Consider the following 15328-nt stretch of genomic DNA (forward strand, 5'->3'; position numbering starts at 1 on the left):
AATGTGCTTCAAGGGAATTTTCAGCTTTGAGCTCTCATGTTCACCCTTAAAGGTGAAGGAGGTGCCTTATCTTTACTTTGACCCCTTCTGAGCAATAGATAATCTCAAAAAATTTGTGCAGAGAACCTTTCTCTTTATTGAAAATCCCCAAACAGATCCAAGCCTGTTAGTTACAGCCGCCTTTCACCGTCTCAGAGAAGCAACCTTGAAGATGTGCTTTCATAGCCTACCTCCTGCAGGAGGTTATAACATGGGATCAGATAGTAGGAACATTTAAAGAACTCTCTGACACAACTACTATGTATATAGTACTTATTTTTGAGATCTTTGCAGGACTGTTTGATAGTTATCACCTCTATGCCACAATGAGGAATCAAAATTAGATAGTAGTGGACGATCCATCTTTCATAGCTGAGAAAAATGAGATACAAAGAGATGTGGCATATGCAGGGGTGTAGGACTTTTTAAAAAATCATTGAAATCATGTCTAAGCCATTTTACACATTTAACTAGCTGTTAAGGGATAATATTCCCCCTGACCTTTACTAGATCTGGCATCTTTTCAAATCTGCCTAGTTAGTTAACTAAGGATGCTTACCAAATAGTTCTTAGCAGCAGCCAGAAAGAAATCATTCAAATATCATGGAGCGACATGCAGGATCACACAAGACTTATCAGCTTCCACATTAAAGGATTAGAGGTTTGAAATATGATATTCTGGAAGGCAAAGGAGCTAGGATTACAACCAAGAATAACCTACCCAGGGAAACTGAGTATAATCCTTCAAGAAAAAAAAAGATATTAAATGAAATAGAGGACTTTCTAGCATTCCTCATGAAGAGACAACTAAATAAAAAATATGAATTTTAAATACAAGACTCAAGAGAAGCATGAAAAGGTAAACATGAAAGAGAAATTGCAAGGGACTCAATAAGATTAAACTTTACATATGAGAAGATGATACATGGAACTTTTAATTTTATCATTGTTAGGGCAGTTAGAAGGATTTACCATAGGCAGAGGGAACAGGAATGAATTGATTATGTTGGGGTGGTTTTTTTAAATGGATGGGCAAGAAAGAAGGATGTCTTGGGAGAAGGAGAAGAAAGAGGAAGAAAGAAGAAAATTATCTCACATAGAAGTATGCAAGGAAGAGCTTTTACAATGGAGGGGGAAATGGTTGGGAGGCAAGCAATGCTTGATTCTCACTCTCATCAGAATTGGTTCAAAGAGGGGAAAATAAATACACAACCTCAACTGAGTAGAGAAGTCTCTTACCAAACAGGGAAATATAAGGAGAAGGAAATAAGAGAAAGGGAGGACATTTAAAAAAAGGGTGGGTGGATAAAGGAAGGCAGTGGTCAGAAGCAAAACAGACTTTAGAGGAGGGACAAAATAAAAAGTGAGAGGGAATGATAAACAGAAGAAAATAGAATGGAGAGAAATGTATAGTTGGTAATCATAACTGTGAATGTGAATGGTATATACTCGCCCATAACACAGAAACAAATAACAAAACATAATAGAAACAAGAATCCAACTATATGTCATTTACAAGAAACACACTTGAAACGGAGAGATACACAATTAAAATAAGGGGTGGAGTAGAATTTATTTTGCTTCAAATGAAGTAAAAAAGGGAGGGATAGCAATTGTGATCTCAGATGAAACAAAAACAAAAATTGATCTAATTATGAGATGAGCAGGGAAACAATATAATAGATGAGCAGGGTCCAAAATTGTCCAATCTGCAAGGAAAACCACTGAGGCAGAGCTCTAAGCCTATAGCACTTTATTAAAGGGTCCATGGCTCCCTGTAATGAAGTAGACCTCAGATATTCCTCATGACCTAAGATGCCTCTGGTTCCCAGGACCTTGTTTTTATAGGGTTTAGTACCAGGGCATGCAATACAAAATCCCATTAGTTGATAGACCAGTTATTTTGAGAGTAAAAAATAATGTATCAGCCAAAAAAAATGGTATATCAGTGGGGGTGGGAAGTGGAGATAGAGAAAGGGGCTACAAAGCATGGGATATCTCCACTGACATCTCCTCCTCTCAACCCCACAAGCATGGACATGACTGTTACAACACACACACACACACACACACACACACACATGCACATGCACACATACACACACATGGATTTTTAGAGACCTACTTGCCTCCACACCCTAGAATACACATCACATCTGTTGTCACATTAACTTCGTAGAGAAACTCAGCTCAAAGCAGCCTCTTCCTCCCTCCCTTCCTTCCTAATCTCTCTGAACTCAGCATATAGAGATCCTTCCTTCTTTCTTGGTTCTACTGCATTCACCTCTTACGATTGGATCTGCCTAAAATCTTAGCAAAAGATCCATAGTCTGCTGGCTTCATTCCAGATGGTTCTTTTTGTCTCTCTTCCTTTCTGTTCATCTTCAAAAATCCCTCTACTTTCCCACCTCCATGTCACAACCCTTTTTTTTTTTCCTGTTTCTTAAAGCACATTACATCTCAGAATGCACACCAGCAGACAAAGCTGTCTCATTATGTCAGCATCCTGGCAAGTTCCTGCTGCACTACTTAGCTCATTCTTGTCTTTTCTCATTTTACCTCCCTCTCTCTGTCCCCTGTTTCCTTCACCCTAGGTCATATCATAGATCTAAGACTGGAAGAAACCACAAAGGTTGCATGTGTCAAGTCCTGAAATAAATCAAAGCCATGAGTTGAGGAATAAAACATCTTTAACAAACTTGCCACCCTGAGGGATATCCAGTGGATTTCCCAAACTAGAGAGCCATGGAAAAGTCTTTTATACTTTTAGGAGGGAAGGGGAAGGAGGCAGCATGAGGTAGCAAAGCCTGGTCATGAGATCTCAGCCACCCCTGGCAGTCTGAGCAAGGAGAACTACTTTACTCTGGCCGTTTTGCCCTTCATGCCATGAATTTCAGTGGAAGGGGGCAAGGATATCAGAGGCCTAGATCCAGCTTAAGCCAGGATCTCCCTCGAGATGGGACTTATGCCTGACTCAGCTCAACCTAATCTCATTATCTTAAAGGTGGCAGTGTAAGGATATTATTGGAATTTTGACATTGTCAGGATGTCAGAGGTTGTGGAATTCCATATTTCAGTTGGTACTAATATTTTTCTGAACAATTTTGTCAGTCCCCCTTCTGATTCTGAGAATGTAGAGTCTTCTCAATGAATCACCAACCAGTATGACATTCCGTAGTATGGGAAGGGGAAAGATGTTGATTGATGCATTGAGAGGAGCTTGTCAGGGGCAGTCCTCAGCAAGCAAGCAAGCATTACCCAGAGCAAAGGAGCATACAGAAGAAGTAAAAGAGTCCATTTCATTGGAAGCAAAAAGGGGACCCATCTTCTAATGCAGTCCTCTGGTCTGGGGGTGGTCTCAGAGTAGCTTCCAGTGGCTTCTTTGGTTCAAGTGATCTACAGATCTTTTTTTTTTTCTGTTAAAATCTCTTACAAAATAGATCTTAATACAATTCAGGTTTGCTGTGTTAATAACCAAGTCAGGTAGTGAGAGCTCCAACCTAATAGGAGCATCAGATTAGAAACTGTTTTCCCATACTCTTTGCTGTTCCTATCCTTCTCTAACCAGATATTTGGACATTGCCAACAACAGGCTGAAAGGAGAATCTAAAAAGACTCTATCATGTGTCAGCTACTTAATTTTCATTCTCTGGCTTCAGCCAGAAGAAGTTGCAAAGTAAAAATAAAAACAAAAATAAAAATAATCTATGAGGAACTGATTTGTAGAATGCATATCTTAGTCATGAATCTGATATTTGCTAATATAATTATGTAGACTAAAGCTAAAAGGTGTCTTTTTAACTGGCATAGACTCTACTATCATTTAACTTCTGGTGTTCGTCTATTTCATTCTTCACTTCAGATTCAAGTTCCAGAAAAGGAAGGAGCTTCAGTTTATCACCTGTATTTGCATTGTGATGTGGGTTAGCAAATTGGCATGTTGATATATTTAGGAAATTCAAATACAAACTGAAAAATCAGAAAATTCTGAACCCAATTCTTGTATTTGACATACATAATTATCTGATCTCATTATTATTAGATTTGAAAATTATTAAATTTTCACTAAAAATAAAAATCTTGTTATTATTAACTTTTCATCCAAAGCAAAATCTACTCATTCTTTTCTCAGGAGGATGAGATTTTGGTAAGGAACTAATAACAGGACGTTTTTATAAGAAGATGACCTCTAACACAAAAATGAATTCATTTAAAAATTGCCGGATTAACTTCAATTGTAACAAAAGGTTCTGGGATAGGATGTATAAATGCATTGTGAAATCAGTTTCAAAATAGTGAATTTCAAGTAGATTGTTTATAATAAAACACATTTGTACTTCAACACATATTCGGTACTCAGGTGGCAATTCTAAATTAAATAGTAAACCCAAATAAAATTAACTTTTCACATTTAGGTAACATGAGATATTCCATAAATTACTTTCCTCTAAGGAAATTGATTACACCAAAATTCTTTCCTTCAAACAAAACTGAAGATGTTCCTGATCTAGTCTTAATAATTAATAGAAAACAGCTTGGTCTCATAAACTGTTGCATCAATACCCAATCATTCTTGTATGTTTTGAAACATTTAAAGACCTTATCTTATACACAAATATATAACTAGTAACAGATGACAAGGCTAAATACTCATCTACTTAGTTAATTAGAATATAGAAAGCACTAAAATTCTAGCCTAAAAAGCTCAAATCTTATACTGCATTTGCTATAATAGCCCAGATGTGCTCCAGTATTAGCCTATAAGATAAAGATCTAATATTGTGTTCATACTGAATCTGACATGATTATAGAAATTTGTCCTAAAAGAAGAATAGAGACATAGCTATACAGTAAGGGAAAAATATTCTCTTATCTTGATGTCAATTCCAGACTATATAGTATATGATATAGCTAGCCAATTGCACTGAGTCAGGCTTAAATGATGGGACATTTTCATACTGGGGAAATTGAATTAGGATAATCCTACCTCAGTCCATGCCAAGAGTCATTCTCCTATCCTTCCCCATGAGAATTCCACCTGAATTCATAGATGTCAACCCCGTAGGGTTGCTGGCATCATTGGCCTAATAACATTCCTTGATGATCATACCTGGAATCATACTCAGAACAGTATCAGTTACAGTCCCATTAGGTCTTAAATAGCAAGTTCCTATAATCATAGCTTTGGGTAGATTTAGTTTTTAGGGTGACATATCCATAATAACAACTATTTACTATCATCTCACATTCGTAACAGTGAGATTCATCATAGAACAAAATCACAACTTATCTTGCCTTAGAGAGATTTGCTATGAGAGGAAGAAACAGGGATATTAATTTAATACATCAGTACTGTTCCTAAATGCCTATGCCCAAGGCTCAGAATGACTGTAAGCAGTTAAGTATATGGAGCCATGTGGGCAGATGTCTTGTATGGGGAAATGAATTAAGAAAGTCAAATGTTAGCCCTCTTAAAGTCACTTTACTAACCTTATTCCTAGGGACAGAAAGATCCACTGGCCTTAGATTTCAGATATCATTCTAATTGAGCTGCTGGCATTCTTCTTGAAGCCTCATTTAATGTTGGTCCTACCTCAGTCCATGCCAAGAGTCATTCTCCTATCCTTTCCCATGAGAATTCCACCTGAATTCATGGATGTCAACCCCATAGGGTTGCTGGCATCGTTGGCCTAATAACATTCCTTGATGATCAATTACAACAAAAGGTTCTGGGATAGGATGTATAAATACATTGCGCAATCAGTTTCAAAATAGTGAATTTCAAGTAGGTTGTTTATAATAAAACACATTTGTACTTCAACACATATTCAGTACTCAGGTGGCAATTCTAAATTAAATAGTAAACCCAAATAAAATTAACTTTTCCCATTTAGGTAACAAACCTAAGAACAAAACTCAAAAAGAATATTCAGGGTCTCAAAAAAGATTTCACCTTGAACAGCAAAATAATAAGAGTAGGGCTGGGTATCAGGACAATTTCTCTTTCTCAAAAAACAGTTTAAACTTTATCCTGATATAAAAAAAGGTACTTATTAGACTTTCAGGAAGTAAATTAGTTGGAAACCTTTGAACTGCCAGATACCTTTCTCTTCTACAACCTTTAATGTTAAGACCAGGGTTGGTGTAAAATGTAACTATAGTATAGACCATTCCAGATATAACTTTGTAATTCACAATAGTTTTATAGTATAAATTCCTGATTACCAGAAATAAATTCCTAATCCCATCAAAAGTGTTTGCAATGAGGGAGGAGAATTAGTTTTCTAAGTGAAGCAATGCCAAAAATAATCCAAGTAGATTAGCATTGTCATAATAAATCCTAATAACCAACAATCTTACACGTTTCCATAAATGATAACAAAATAATTTTAGATGAAACTTCCTCTTTACTATGAGCAAATATTTCAGGATGTAAATAGTTTGTAAATCTTTTCTTTTCCTTTTTTTTGGGGGGAAGGGGTTAACAGTTAAGCCCATAACATAGCAGTATTTAGATTAGAAAGAAGTGATCCTAACAATAGTTCTGCATAATATCATAATATTACAGATTTCAAGCATAAAACAAAATCCATTTCTAGTCAAGGTATCTGAATTCATTTGGATAAATCTCTAAATTACTTTACACAGAAAATCATTTTTAACAAATTTAAGTAGAACTTACATAAAACTAATCTATAACTTTTCTCATTTTAATTAGGTGTGCTAGGTATTTTCACTTCTGTAACTCTTAGGTTTAAGCATTGTAGTATTTATAACATGTCACCAGAACAGTTGAAACAAATTATAACTATGTCAAACATCTCATCAGATAAAAACAACAGAAGAAATTTTTGTCATTATCATAATCCAAATAAAGTGAGATACTGTTTATACTAATAGAATAACATAACAATATCCAAATTAAGAGAGATTTTATTTTTCTATGTTGGTGTTACCAAGTGTACTTAATTTAACATCAACAATACCAAGAAATATATATAAAACTTTACCAGTTTGAATTCATACCTGGATCTATTTTCCAAATAGTGACATGTGGTACCTCAATTTATGGTTCCAATTATTTAGTATTATATTTTCATAAGGACTATTTATTCCAAACATTTCATATTATGGTATTCACCGTTTCCTAGCTCAGAAGGCTAGTGGCACAGCAGGCCAGCTTTGAGGCCTCCAGCAACAGTGCAGAAGGCAAATTGCTAGCCCCCAAACCCAGGGCACAACAGGAGCAACTAGGCTAGGCCAACCCACTGCAGTGGGCAAGCTGCCAACACTTCAGGCATCAGAAAGTCAGTGACCAGGCCTTTGACACCTAGTGCAAGAAGCTATGTCCGAGAAGCAGAGCTCTATTTTTTAAAATGAGAGAAAAAAAAAAGCACTGACCCTAGGAAACTACTGGTGACAGGGAAGATCCAAGCATAAACTCAGAAGAGGACAACAATGTCAAAATGCCTACTTGGGAAACCTCAAAAGGGAATATGCATTGGTCTCAAGGCTAAAAAGAGCTCAAAAAGGCTTTTAAAAATCAAATAAGAGAGGTAAAAGAAAAATTGGGGGGGAGGAAATGAGAGGTATGCAAGACAGAGTCAATAGCTTGGAAAAGGAAGAACAAAAATTGACTGAAGAAAAAACAATTCCTTAAAAAATACAGTCGGACAAATGGAAAAAAATCCACTGAAGAAAATAACTCCTTTAAAAGTAGAATTGGCCAAATGGAAAAGGAAGTATAAAAGCTAAATGAAGAAAATAATGTGTTAAAAATTAGAGTTGGGCAAGTGGAAGCTAATGACTCTGAGACATCAAGAATCAAACAAAATCAAAAGAGTGAAAAAATAGAAGAAAATGTAGAATACCTCATTGGAAAAACAACTGACCTGGAAAATATATCTAGGAAAGATAATTTAAGAATTATTTTACTACCTGAAAGCCATGATAAAAAAAAAAGAGCCTGGACAGTGTCTTTCAAGAAATTATCAAGGAAAACTGCCCTGATATCCTAGAACCAGAAGGTAAAATAGCTATTGTAAGAATCTACCAATCATGTCCTGAAAGAGATCCCAAAATGAAGACTTCAAGGAATATTATAGCCAAATTCCAGAATTGTGAGATTAAGGAGAAAATACTATAAACAGCCAGAAAAAAACAATTCAAATATCAAGGAACCATAGTCAGGATTACACAGGACTTAGCAGCTTCTACATTAAAGTATCAGAGGGTTTGGAATATGGTACTCTGGAAGGCAAAGGAGCTTGGATTACAACCATGACTCAACTACCCAGCAAAACTGAGCATAATGGCTCTTCTGGTTCTCCACCATGGTGCAAGATCAGGGTGAAAAGGAAAACCCCATGTGGAAACTGCACATCCGTAAGCTGTGCTTCAACATCTGTGTTGGGGAGAGTAGGGACAGACTGACCCGGGCTACCAAAATGTTGGAGCAGCTCACAGGCCGAACCCCAGTGTTCTCCAAAGGTCACTATACTGTCAGATCTTTTGGAATCAGGAGAAAAGAGAAGATCGCAGTTCACTGTACAGTCCGTGGGGCCAAAGCTGAAGAGATTCTGGAGAAGGGGCTGAAGGTGCGAGAATATGAGTTAAGGAAAAATAACTTCTCAGACACTGGCAACTTTGGCTTTGGGATCCAAGAGCATATCAATCTGGGGATTAAATACAACCCAAGCATCGGCATCTATGGCTTGGACTTCTATGTGGTGCTGGGCAGGCCCGGGTTCAGCATTGAAGACAAGAAGCATAGGATGGGCTGCACTGGGGCCAAACACAGAATTGGCAAAGAGGAAGCCATGCGCTGGTTCCAGCAGAAGTACGATGGCATCATCCTTCCTGACAAATAAAGTCCTGTTTTCTATTAAAAGGTCAATAAAATGGAAAAAAAACTGAGCATAATGTTTCAGGGAAAAGATAGTTATTCAGTGAAATATGGGACTTCCAAACTTTCCTGATGAAAAGACCACAGCTGAGTAGAAAATTCAATCTTCAAATAGAAAATTCAAGAAAAACATAAAAAGGTAAACAGGAAAGAAAAAAATAATGCTATTCAATAAGATTAAACTGTTTACATCCCAACATGGGAAGATGATACTTGTAGCTCTTGAGAATTGTATCTCTGTTAGGGCAGTTAAAAAGGGTATACATAGAGGGTGTGGGTATAAATTGACTTTGATGTAATGATATAAAAAATTAAGGGGTAAAAAAAAGATTGTACTAGGAAAGAAGAAAGGGGGAGACAGAATACGGTAAATTATATCACATGAAGAGGTGCAAAAGACTATTGCAGTAGAGGGAAAGGGGGGGTGAATATTGCTTGAACTTTACCCTCATTGGATTTGGCTCAAGAAAAGAATAACATACACACTCACTTGGGTACAGAAATCTATCTTACCCTGTAGATAAGTAGGAGGGGAAAAGGGAAAGAAAAGGGAAGGGAGGGGGCTGATAGAATGGATGGCAGAAGTAGAGGGGAAAAGGGGAAAGAAATGGGGGGGGGTTGATAAAAGGGAGGGCAGATTGAGGGAGGTTGTAGTCAGAAGCAAAACCCTGGTGAGAAGGGACAGAGTGAAAGGAGAGAGAAAAGTATAAACAAGGGGAAAATGGGATGGAGGGAAATACAAAGTTAGTAATAATAGTTGTGAATGTGAATGAGATGAACTCTCCCATAAAAAGGAAGCAGATAGCAGAGTGTAATAAAAAATGAGAATTCTACAACATGTTGTTTACAAAAAACACATTTGAAGCCCAGAGATACACACAGAGTAAAGGAAAGGCTGGAGCAGAATATATTGTGCTTCAACTGAAGTAACAAAAGGCAGGGGTAGCAATCCTGATATCAGACAAAGCAAAAGCAAAAATAGATCTAATTAAAAGAGACAAGAAAGGAAACTACATCTTGCTAAAAGGTACCATAGATAATGAAATAATATCAATACAAAACATATATACATCAAGTGGTATAGCATTCAAATTCTTGGAGAAATTAAGTGAGTTTCAGGAAGAAATGGACAACAAAACTATACTAGTGGCAAACCTCAACCTCCCTCTCTCAGAACTAGACAAATCTAACCACAAAATTAACCAAAAAGAAGTTAAGAAGGTGAATAGAATTTTAGAAAATTTAGATATGATAGACCTCTGGAGAAAATTGAATGGGGATAGAAAAGTTAGGTTTAGGGTTAGGGTTTTCTCAGTGGTACATGGCATGTACATAAAAATTGACCATGTATTAGGGCTTAAAAACCTCACAAACAAATGCAGAAAGGCAGAAATATTAAATATGTGCTTTTTAGATCATGATGTAGTAAAAATTATGTGTAAGAAAGGATCATGGAAAGATAGACTAAAAATAAATTGGAAAATAAATAATCTAATCCTAAAGAATGAGTGGGTCAAACAGCAAATCATAGAAACAATAATTTTATCAAAGAGAATGACAATAATGAGACAACATACCACAACTTCTAGGATGCAGCCAAAACAGTAATTAGCGGACATCTTATATCTCTACATGCTTACATGAATAAAACAGAGAAAGAGGAGATCAATGAATTGGACTCTCAACTAAAAAAGCTAGAAAAAGAACAAATTAAAAAATCTGCAACAAGATAACAAATTAGAAATTCTGAAAATCAAAGGAGTAATTAAAAAAATTGAAAATAAGAAAACTATTGGGGGCAGCTAGGTGATGCAGTGGATAGAGTACTGGCCCTGGAGTCAGGAGGACCTGAGTTCAAATTCGGCCTCAGACACATAACACTCACTAACTGTGTGATTCTGAGCAAGTCACTTAACCCCAATTGCCTCACCCCCCCAAAAAAAAATGAAAGAAAGAAAAAAGAAAACTATTGAACTAATAAAACTAGAGCTGATTTTATGGGGGGAAAAAACCCAATAAAATAGATAAACCTTTGATTAATTTGATTTAAAAAAAAAAGAAAACCAAATTACCAGGATCAAAAATGAAAAGGGTGAATTCCCCACCAATGAAGAAGAAATTAAAGCAATAATTAGGTGCTATTTTGCCTAAATGTATGATAATCTGACAATCTAAATGAAATTTACAAATTTACAAAATTTACAAAAATATAAATTACCCAGATTAACAGAAGAGGAAATAAAATACTTAAATAACCCCATTGCAGAAAAAGAAATTGAACAAGCCATTAATGTACTCCCTAAGAAAAAATCTCCAAGGCCAGATGAATTTACTAGTGAATGCTACCAAACATCTAAAGAACAATTAATTCCACTACAGTATAAACTATTTGGAAAAATAAGCAAAGACAGAGTCCTACCAAATTCCTTTTATGACACAAATATGGTGCTGATACCTAAACTGGGAAGAGCCAGAACAGAGAAAGAAACTTATGGGCCAATTTCCCTAAAGAAGATTGATGCAAAAATTTTAAATAAAATATTAGCAAAGAGATTACAGCAATTTATCACCAGGATAGTACACTATGACCAGGTGGAATTTATACCAGGAATGCAGGGCTGGTTCAGTATTAGGGAAACTATTAGCACAATTAACCATATCAATAACAAAACTAACAGAAATCATATGATTATCTCAATAGATGCAGAAAAGGTTGTTGACAACCTATAGCACCTATTGCTATTAAAAACACTAGAAAGCATAGGAATAAATGGAATTTTCCTCAAAATGATAAGCAGTGTTTATCTAAAACGATCAACAAGCATTGGATGTAATGGGGATAAGCTACAAGCCTTCCCAATAAGAACAGGGGTGAAACAAGGATGCCCATTATCACAACTACAATATTGTACTAGAATTGTTAGCTTTAGCAATAAGAGAAGAAAAAGAAATTGAAGGAATTAGAATAGGCAATGAAGAAACAGAACTATCACTCTTTCCAGATGATATGATGGTATATGTACAGAATCCTAGAGAACTAAAAAACTACTTGAAACAATTAACAACTTTAGCAAAATTGCAGGATGTAAAATAAACCCAGATAAATCATTAGTGTTTCTATATATTAGCAAAAAAACCAAGCAGCAAGAGATAGAAAGAGAAATTTCCATTTAAAATAACTGTAGGCAATATAAAATATTTGGGAGTCTACCTGCCAAAACAAACCCAGGAACTACATGAATACAATTACAAAATAGTTTTCACACAAATAAAGTCAGATCTAAACAATTGGAAAAATATCAATTGCTCATGGATAAGCTGAGCTAATATAATAAAAATGACAATTCTAACTAAATTGATTTACTTATTCAGTGCCATACCAAACTACCAAAAGTATTTTATAGAGCTAGAAAAAATAATAACAAAATTCATCTAGAAGAACAAAAATTCAAGAGTATCAAGGGAATTAGTAAAAAAAAAAAAGTAAGGAATGTAGCCTAGCCATACCAGGTCTAAAACTATATTATAAAGTGGCAATCATCAAAACTATTTGGTATTGGCTAAAAAATAGTGATGGATCAGTTCAATAGGTTAGGTACACAAGACACAGTAGTCAATGACTATAGTAATCTACTATTTGATAAACCCAAAGACTCTAGCTTCTGGGATAAAAACTCACTATTTGACAAAATCTGCTAGGAAAACTGAAACATAGTATGACAGAAACTAGGCATAGACCTACCTCTCACATAGTATACCAAGATAAGGTCAAAATGGGTACATGCTTTAGACATAAAGGGTGATACTATAAGCAAACTTAGAAGAGCAAGGAATAGTTTACCTCTCAGATCTATGAAGAAGGGAAGAATTTATGACTAAACAAGAGATAGAGTACATTATGAAATGCAAATTGGATAATTTTGATTACATTAAATTAAAAAGTTTTTGCAGCAAAGCTATTGCAACCAAGATCAGAAGGAAAGCGGAAAGCTGGGAAATAATTTTTACAGCCAGTGTTTCTGATAAAGGCTTCGTTTCTCAAATATATAAAGAAGTCAGTCAAATCTGTAAGAATATAAGTCATTCCTCAATTGATAAATAGTCAAAGGTTATGAACAGGCAGTTTTCAGAGGAATAAATTAAGACTATCTATAGTCATGTGAAAAAAATTCTCTAAATCACTATTGATTAGAGAAATGTGAATTAAAAGAAAAGGTGCCATCTCACACCTATCAAATTGGTAGTATGACAGAAAAGGAAAAGGATAAATATTGGAGATGTGGGAAAATTGGGACACTAATGCATTGTTGATAGAGTTGTGAACTGATCCAACCGTTCTGGAGAGCAATTTGGAACTGTGCCCAAAAGCAAACAAACTGTGCATCCCCTTTGATCCAGCAATACCACTACTAGGTCTGTATCCAAAAGAGGTCATGAAAAAGGGAAAAGAATCCACATGTACAAAAATATTTAAAGCAGCTCTTTTTGTGGTGGCATAAAATTGGACATTCATAGGATGCCCATCAATTGGGGAATGACTGAATAAGTTGTGGGATATGAATGTAATGGAATATTATTGTGCTATGAGAAATGATGAGCAGGCATATTTCAGAAAAACCTGGAAAGACTTATGCGAACTAATGCTGAGTGAAGTGAGCAGAACCAAGAGAATATTGTACACAGTAACAGCAACATTGTGAGATGATCAACTACGATAGATTTAGCTCTTCTCAAGTAATACATTGATCCAAGACAGTTCTAAAAGACTCATGAGAATAATGCTATCCACACCCACAGAAATAACTATGGAGTCTGGATGCAGATCAACAATTAATAATCACATGTCATTTGCTCAGATCCTGAATTGCCTGGTCCACTATTCTGAAAATGTAAAAAAAAAACTACAGCAATTGGTGCAACAACTTTGTTTAGTTCCTAATGATCTACTGTAAATTACCGGGTGCAGTCTGAGGAATTTATATAGTGAAGTATTCCAGGCTCTTCATCTCCATTATTAGGGTTCTTTCACAGTTTCTGAAACTGGATATTGTTTTATTAACTGTACTAGATGGTTCAGGCAATTCCATGGGCTTCCATTTAGCCCTACCCCCAACAACATGAATGAGCAGCTAGGTGGCACAATAGATAAAGTGGCAGGCCTGAAATCAGGAAGACTCATCTCCCTGAGTTCAAATCTGGCCTCAGACACTTACTAGCTATGTAACCCTGGGCGAGTTACTTAAACCTGTTTTCCTCAGTTCCTCATCTGTAAAACTAGATGGAAAAATGGCAAACTGCTCCAGTGTCTTTGACGAAAACAAAAATAAAAACAAACAAATAAAACAACAACAACAACAACAAAACCTAAACAAGGTCACAAAGAGTTTGACACAACTAGAAAATGACTGAATAACAGCAACAACAACCTGAATAGAACTGCTATAAGCATCCTTGCAAGGTACTGTATTTCACCACATAATCGTTGCCCCCACATCATCATCACACCCTGTTTTTTTCTCAGTCCAAAAACTGCTTTATAACCTTTCATTGTGTAGTCGTCGCATTGTATAATTCTGTTCATCACGCCACTTAAAAGGTAAACAGAGCATCAACGTATTCACCAGTTGCATTTGTGAATTTATCTCTTGTGCATTGTGAGTCTAGAATTTTCAACACATGAGCATTGTCAATGTATTTCTCAAAGCTGACTTGCATGGTTTGTTTAGAGTGCTGCAGTATTAATGGTATTGTCACTCAAGCCAGTGAAGAGCCAAAGGTGTAAGGGGAGTTTCCATGAGTAAATCATGTGACACGGTAAGACTTACATCTTCCTGCACTAGCTGTACAATTTGTCTGTCAGTGATACATTAACATATGGTGCATTTCTTTCTAATTGTGAGTAAATATAAAAACTGTTCTGTGGGCTTCAAGGTGAAAAGTAATTGCATTTGTTGAACAGCATGGAAACACAGCTGTGGAAAAAATTTTCAGTGAGTGAAAAGTTGGTGCAAGATTGGCAGAAACTAAAAGACAAGTAATACCAGCATACAATTTTGTAAAAGCTTCAAATAATGGTCACACTCCATTTTTTTTTTTGCAGAAAACCTGAGATAATTCTGCAGTGAAATATGGTGACTCCCAAGAGCTCATAATATCCATGTCCATAATATACTTCCTCTGATTAGCCACCACAAATGAGGCTCAAAAAAGGGTCTTCTACTCCACTTCCTTTCACCTAAGTAATGGTGCTCTTTCCCCTGGTGGTCTTCTTTCCAGTACTCCCAGTAAAAATTAGAATATTCCTTTGGAGTTGTTTAGTGTCCCCTGGTATTAACAGTAATGTGGCCGTCAGTATATAGCACTTCCTTATAGTGTTGATATTCC

General features: G+C 35.9%; 1 protein-coding gene and 1 pseudogene across 1 annotated transcript in view; both read left to right on the plus strand.

The window, feature by feature from the left end:
* Positions 1-15328, plus strand: part of PARP11 (poly(ADP-ribose) polymerase family member 11) — a 68318-nt gene that overhangs the window by 32031 nt on the left and 20959 nt on the right. The gene's annotated exons all lie outside the window — the stretch shown is intronic.
* On the plus strand, positions 8373-8951 carry LOC110218738 (large ribosomal subunit protein uL5 pseudogene; annotated as a pseudogene).

Source organism: Phascolarctos cinereus, unplaced genomic scaffold (genome assembly GCF_003287225.1).
Source record: "Phascolarctos cinereus isolate Bilbo 61053 unplaced genomic scaffold, phaCin_HiC Scaffold_1;HRSCAF=81, whole genome shotgun sequence".
NCBI classification, from domain to species: Eukaryota; Metazoa; Chordata; class Mammalia; order Diprotodontia; family Phascolarctidae; genus Phascolarctos; species Phascolarctos cinereus.